At 46.0% G+C, this 7,175-nt stretch overlaps 1 pseudogene; it reads left to right on the top strand.

Moving 5' to 3' along the window:
- The first annotated feature begins 2,382 nt into the window (after nucleotides 1-2,382).
- On the top strand, nucleotides 2,383-5,399 carry LOC149749230 (heterogeneous nuclear ribonucleoproteins A2/B1 pseudogene; annotated as a pseudogene).
- The last annotated feature ends 1,776 nt before the right edge of the window (nucleotides 5,400-7,175 follow it).

The following is a 7,175-nucleotide window of genomic DNA, read 5'->3' as shown; positions in this document are numbered from 1 at the left end:
CAGTTTCTAATCTTTGTATTTTGTAATCCAGGCACCCCAAAGAGTCTGCCAACCCTCTCAGTTCTGGAATTACCAAACGAGGGCCTTGCTGGCTCAGTGTGGGTCGGGGGCTGTCCTCTGGATCGATCAACTGTGGCTGTGGAGGAATAACGCGATAATGGGCTCAGCATGGGTCAGGGCCCCACTCGTGGGTCATCACTGGTGGTCAGGGAGCGAGCTGTCGTGGTAACGCGGCTGCCGAGCGACATGTGCTCAGAAGTCACATCAGCCTTCCTCACGCCAAATCCAGGGCGCTTAGCATAGACCTCCTTCCTGGTATGTATTTTAAAAATTGCAGAATGAACGGATTATGTGTGTGCACACGTGCGTGCATACATGAGCGGTGTGTGTGCGTGTAGCATGGGGTGGTGGGCAGTAGGGAAAAGAAAGGGTTTCCCTGACAGGAGATCAGCCCAGACGGCAGAGTAGAGAAACCCTGAGCTCACTCCTCTTACAAGCACACCGAAGTCACAACTGTCAGCAGAACAACCATGGACGAAAAGGCTGAAACCTGCCAGAAAAGATCTTCTACGACGAAAGACCTAAGGAAGGAATCACAACCAGGGGGGTAGGAGGGGCAGAGTTGCTATACAGTCAAGTCCCACACCCCTGGGGGCAGGGGGGAGGTGGGATGGGGGGGCTGGGGAGGCTGACCCACAAGCTGGAGAATAATTACACAGGAGAGTAATTATTGAGAGTACTCAGAGGCCCACGTCGGGCTCCCCAGCCCAAGGATCCTGCACCAGGAAGATGAGCCCACAGAGAATTTGGTTTTGAAGGCCAGTAGGGCTTACTTTCAAGGAGTCCTGGGCTTAGAAATAGAAACTCACACTTAAAGGGCGCATACAAAATCTCACATGCTCCAGGACCTAGGGCAAAAGCAGTAATCTGATAGGAGTCTGGGCCAGACCTCCCTGCCGGTCTTGGAGAGTCTCCCGGAGAAGCAGGGAGCAGCTGCAGCTCACGCTGGGGACATAGACACTGGCGGCAGCCATTCCTGGGAGCTCGTTCCACAGCGTGGACACTGGCAGGTGGCAGAGTGGGGACCTCCCTCTAGTTCATTAGCGCCAAGATCTGGCCCCATCCACCAGTGCTGGGACGCCTCAGGCCAAGTGCTGGGACGCAGGCCCGCCCATCACCAGAGAGGCTGCCTAGATATCTCGTAAGCCCACAGCTGTTTCTAGACACGGCACCACCCACCAGAGGGCCAGGACCCAGCTCCACCTACCAGTGGGCAGGCACCACCCCCAGAATCCCCTACTGCCCGCCTTGCCCTCAGGAACCTGGCTCTAGCCCCTGGACCAGCCTCACCCACCAGGGGGTAGACACCCGACTCAAGAACACCACAATCCTGCAGCCTGCGGACCCTGCCCTAGGACCAGCTGGGCCTTGGCCCTGCCTGCTAGCAGGTCAACACAAGCTTCGAGACACCCGGGACCCCATATCCAACTGTGTCAGGAGCCAGCCTTCACAACCCACCCCCCCTCAGTGATCTGACACCAGCTCTGGGATAGGCCAGTACTAACCACAGGACCTGGCTCCACCCACCAGTGGGCAGGAAGTAACCCCGGAGCTTTCTGGACCCTGACTCAGCCCACTAGTGATCCACCTTAAGCCCCGGGATGCCCTGGGGTTCTGCAGTCAGCCCCTTGGTGAACTGGTCCTGCCAAGTAGTGGCCAGCAGCCTCTGCAGAAGGCAGGGCCTGGTGACCCATAGGACTGAGGGCCAGTGACACCAGACCACCCACAGTAGTCAGACCTCATAGGGGGCACCCCTAGAGCATGTAAGTCCGGTAGTGAGAGGGGAGTGCCTTGCTGGAACTCACAGGAAGTCTCTTGCAAAAGGCTGCTTCTCCAAGGCTGAGAAATGTAACCAACCTACCAGATACGTAAAAATAAAAACAGCAACGTAGGCAAAACAAGGCAGCGGAGGAACATGTTCCAGACAAAGGTACAAGATAAAACCACAGAAGAAGAACTAAGTGAAGTGGAGATAGGCCACCTACCCGAGTTCAGGGTAGTGATGGTAAAGATGGTCAACAACTCGGGAGAAGAATGGGTGCAAAGAAAGGGTTTCCTACGCACTCCCATCACTGTCATTTCCCACCGATGCCTGGAGCGACCACACTGACCCTCACTGAAGGTATTCCACTCTTCCAATGTCAGGCTGCTCTCTAGCGCTGAAGGATCTTGCGGCAGTCTCTTCTGTGCTCTGTGCTTCGATGAGGTAAAGAGAGTTCCTTTCCTACGGCTGATGCTGTGGGCTCTGTGCTGGGGCCACTCTTCCATGGCAGTCACTGGCTCCTGGAGAATAACGGTGTGTGACAGGTGGTTGTGCTGTTATTCACGTAGACCATGTGGCATCGTCTGTTTAGAAGAGGAGAAGCAGCTTTCCCCAGCAAGCTACAGGCTGTCTGCATCTCAGGAGAAAATCGAAAGGTGCTCAAGAATTATCCAAGTGCGCCGGGCCCTGCATGGAGGTGCTCCTAGAATCTGTTGTTGCTGGAGCATCGGAGGTTCGTTCTTACCTCAGATCTGGGGCGGGTCAGGTTGCAGATTCGTGATCTTCCCCTGAGATCTCCCTCATCTCCCTCAGCTTCAGGAAAATGGCTGAAGCGATGGACTCCAAGATGGAGGAAAGTTTCAAAACTGTTACTTTCTGGAGGAAGAAGAAGGAACAAGAAGAATTTCATAAACTATTTATTGGTGGCTTGAGCTCTGAAACCACAGAAGAAAATCTGAGGAACTACTACCAGCAATGGGGAAAACTTACAGGCTGTGTGGTCATCAGGGATCCTGCCAGGAAAAGATCAAGAGGATTCGGTTTTGTAACTTTCTCATCCACGGCTGAGGTGGAGGCTGCCACACCTCGTTCCACTGATAGGAAACGGTTGCCCCCAAACGCGCTGTCCCAAGAGAGGATTCTGGACAGCGGGGCGCTTTCCTAACTGTGAAGAAGCTGTTTGTTGGTGGAATTGAAGAAGCTACTGAGAAGCATCATCTTAGAGATTACTTTGAGAAATATGGAAAACTCGATGTCATTGAGATAATTACTGATGGGGAGTCTAGAAAGAAAAGAGGCTTTGGGTTTGTCACTTTTGATGGCTGTGATCCAGTGGATAAGCTTGTGCTGCAGAAATACCATACCGTCAGTGGTCATCATGCAGAAGTAAGAAAGGCCCTGTCTCGACCTCAAATGCAGGAAATCCACAGTTCTAGAGGTGGAAGAGGAGGCAACGTCGGTGCTGGAGATTCTCCTGGCAGCGGTGGAAATGTTGGAGCAGGACGAGGAAGGAAACTTGGAGGACGATCTGATGGATTCAGGAGTGGTCGGTGGACTTGGTCATGGCTCTAGTAGGTGTGGGGGAGTACCTGGATCTGGCCACCAGGGTGGGAGCCCCGGGGGTGGTATGGCATCTATGGAGGAGGAAAGTGTGCAAGTGGAAATGACAATGATTTTCAGAAATCGTAACCAGCAACCTTCTAACTAAGCTTAGTGAAAAGTGGAAACGTCGGTAGCAGGCACGAGAATTATACGGTGGAGGAAACAATGGTCCAGGTGTCAGTGGAGGAAGTGGGGGTTATGAAGGGACCAGCCGATACTGAGTTTCTTTCTGTTGGCCATGGGCAAGTAGGAGAGGATGTATGAATAGGAGAGAATGAGAGCCCAGAGGTAACAGAACATCTTCAGGTCGTGGAAACTCTCAGTCATACAGAAATAGGCAGAGCAGAAGACATCAGAGCAGATGCAGAGAGCCATTTGTGAATGGATTGAATTATTTAAGAACATTACCTTACTATGGAGGAAAGATTGTGAAAAAAAAATGCTTTTGAGACAGTTTCTTAGCTTTCTAACTGTTTCTTTCTAGTGGTCTTTGTAAGAGTGTAGAAACATACCTTCTTTGATAATGTTAAAATGTGTAAGTGTCGGGTGACATGTGAAACCTTTTTCAAGATTTTTCTCACAAAGTTTTGAAAAGCTGTTATCCAGGATCATGGTGTAATGAGACATAATGTTACATGTATTCCTTTTAAAAACTGAAGTGCCTGTGTAGACTTCAGAAGCTGTTGTACATTTATGATCTAATAAAGACTTCTAAAGGAATAAATAAATAAATAAATAAAAATAAAAAGGGAGAACCTTCCCCTGCTCCCAGGTCAAAGGCCCTACAGCAGAGCTGCCCTGCGCTCTTAGAGGGTTTTTTTTGTTGTTGTTTTGTTCTTTTGGAGGTTTTATATATTTCAGCATCACCTGAAGTTCCTTCTCCCCAGGACTCAAATCATGAGTTCATTGCTAGAGGGCAGGCAGTCTCAGACCCCAATATCACGTTCTGCTGCTAATAATTCCTTTTCCTTCTGAGATTACGGCATCCAGACTGGGTCGTTTGTGTTCCAGAACAACTCTTCCTTTCGGATGAGTTATTTCCATTTGTTCCTGTGTGCTTCATGCAAATCCTGCTGTGGTGTGTCCTCTAGACATGCCTGGAAATGTCTGAATCTTAAAATACACATAATTTAGCCTTGGACTGCCTCATTGTGGGTGTCTGGCTGAACAGGGCTAGCCAGAATGGCCGCAGCACGCAACTTCCATTCAAACACCCTACACAAGTGGGGGAACGGGACTGCCCTCAGGTATAATTGTGAATGCTGGGAAAATTGTCTTTATAGGCTCCACCTTTCCCTTCTTGTATCCACTTATTTCCCCTCTGGATGGTGCCACATTGTAACATAAACTGTCTGTTGATGGTTCCAGTTAGTGGAAAGAGAGACATTGGTTAATGTTGGCAGAGGCTGGGTAGGACTGAAATCAGTCCCAGGGACATCCCGAGTTCAGGCTTTTAAAAGGTGAGGTTTCAGTATGAGTGGTGACCCCTGTCCCTTTTTCTCTCCAAAGATTCCTTGGGTCCTTGGATAGAATGAATCAGGAGGCACCCAGAGTCCAAGGGAGGGTTGTTTCCAGGAGCTTCAAGGATGGAGAAGTAAGGGGTCATTGTCACCTGCTTCTTTGAGACCTGGAGTTCAACCCAGAGCTGCTCCGTCTCTGCCACCACCAGCTACTGTCCTGACAGATGCCCTTTTCCTTCTTCCCTGACCTAAATGCAAGTCAATCTTACCTCTTAACCTCAATAACTCTTATTCCAAAGGCATATTTTTTCAGACGTATTGCAATTACTTTTTTAAAATTTCAAACTAATACCAACACAATAACAAAAAACTTGAAAAACAGAGAAAAGATTAAAAAAAAGATGTTCACCATCCTAATTAAAAAAATGTTCGTTTTGTGTATATAATAATTCCTTTCTGAAACTGATTATTTTCTAATCTGCTTATTAAATATTTTACCAATTTATTAATTATTAACAAATGTCTGGTAAAGGATTACTGTCCTTAATATATAAAATTCTTGTGCAGAGTAATTAAAAACTAAAGATAAATGCTCAAAAAAAAAACAATTCCTTTCTGTTTTTTCCCTAAGCATAGTTTTAAAAACTGTCAACAAATATAAAATAATTTTATTTTTAGTCTTGCTTGTTTTACTTATTCTTGTTTATGCTTTTTATACATCCTGGCATGGTCTTCATAACCAGTTGGTATGTTTTTAACATAAATTAAATTAGTATTTAATTATGTTTGCACCCCATGATCCAGAATGCTTCTTTGATTTTAACTTCTGGTAACAAAGCTTCTAACAATGGAATCTGTTTTTAGAAAAATCCTCTTTAATAATAGATGTAATGCCGCAGTCAGTTTGGAGCTTAGAGCTCCCCTGATAACTGAATTGGGTCATAAGACTGAACAGTTTTGCTGTTTGAGATAGCCCCAAACACCCAACCATCACAAAGTTCAGTTGGTTAGTTATGTAACCTAATGTAAGGGAAAGGGAGAGGGAACATTTATGTTGTATTTCATTTAAGGTGGCTTTAACACTTTATAAACTAAATGAGAGAGAATCTGCTGCTCAGAAGCTGCTGAGGCTTCTTTTCATCTCTTACTCTATTTTTTTATGTTTCTCCCCCAAATCTCAAAAAATTTTGAGAATTTCCCTTTCATTGATCATCTGGGTAGAAAGGACAGCATCTCACAATCTCAGCTTACAGAAAATAAATCACAGAATTAGGCCACTTTCCAGATGTTTCAAGTTATCTCCCAACCCTAGTTCCCCAAACAAATAAAACCCCTAGAACAATTCCCTACTGTCTCAATTATCTGACTATTTCAGGTGCATATGGATTATTTTGGCCTGGATTGTTTTGCAATTGCACTATCAGTGCACATCTATTTACCTAAGAGAGGGAAGTATACATATCACTGCAAAGGTCTGAAATGATTACTTTAGAAATATATTCTGGCCTGCAGTAAAAGACTGGTTTTCCAAGTTGTCTGTTTTGAAAGAATGCCAGAAAACACCACTGAATAATTATTGTGGCTTAATTCTGGAGCTGTGCTTGCTGCAGCTTTAGGTGTGACATGCATTAGCTCTGCAGCGCAGAAGGCCATCCTCTGAAGCTGGGGAGGGCCTGAGAATGAACTGCAGGAATTTGCTGAGTCCTTTGGGATCATCATCTCTGGGTGGCCAGTGTTCCCAGAGATCAAGGGACAGGCTGTGGAGGGAAGCTCTTTGCTTCCTTTCTTTTTCAATGTGGATACAACTTCCAGTATATTAGATTGCAAGTTATTATATTCTATTTGTATCCATAAATAATTTTAAGGAGAATTTATGTGAAGCAAATTAATTTGAGAGACCCACTATTTTGGCTTGTGAGTTTGATTTCTCCTTTTTCTTCAGTCTACCTCCCAAATTTACTTCTATATCTAATTTTGTATGGTAGGGGATGTTGAGGTGACATGATGTGTTTTGAAGGGTCTTTGTAGTCCTGACAGTTGTAATTGTGCCTTTAGAGGAGGATCACAGCAAAAGGACCGAAAGACCCTCTTGGCATGGGAGGAACTCCATCAAGGATCAGTGAAGGGAGTGTGCAAATTTCAAACGTGGCCACTTTATGTATCTGGAGTGAGTAGTTTATTTTGTGAATATTTTATATTTAAATATCTGAATATTTGGTGACACCTAGGTGAGTAGTTTCAAACTTTTTGGTCTCAGGGCTACTTTACTCTTCTAAAAATTATTTAGATTT

This window comes from Delphinapterus leucas, chromosome 5 (assembly GCF_059928025.1).
Source record: "Delphinapterus leucas isolate spDelLeu-1000000601 "Yukka" chromosome 5, BTC_Dleu_Yukka2, whole genome shotgun sequence".
NCBI classification, from domain to species: domain Eukaryota; kingdom Metazoa; phylum Chordata; class Mammalia; order Artiodactyla; family Monodontidae; genus Delphinapterus; species Delphinapterus leucas.
This window is presented reverse-complemented; position numbering and strand designations above follow the sequence as displayed.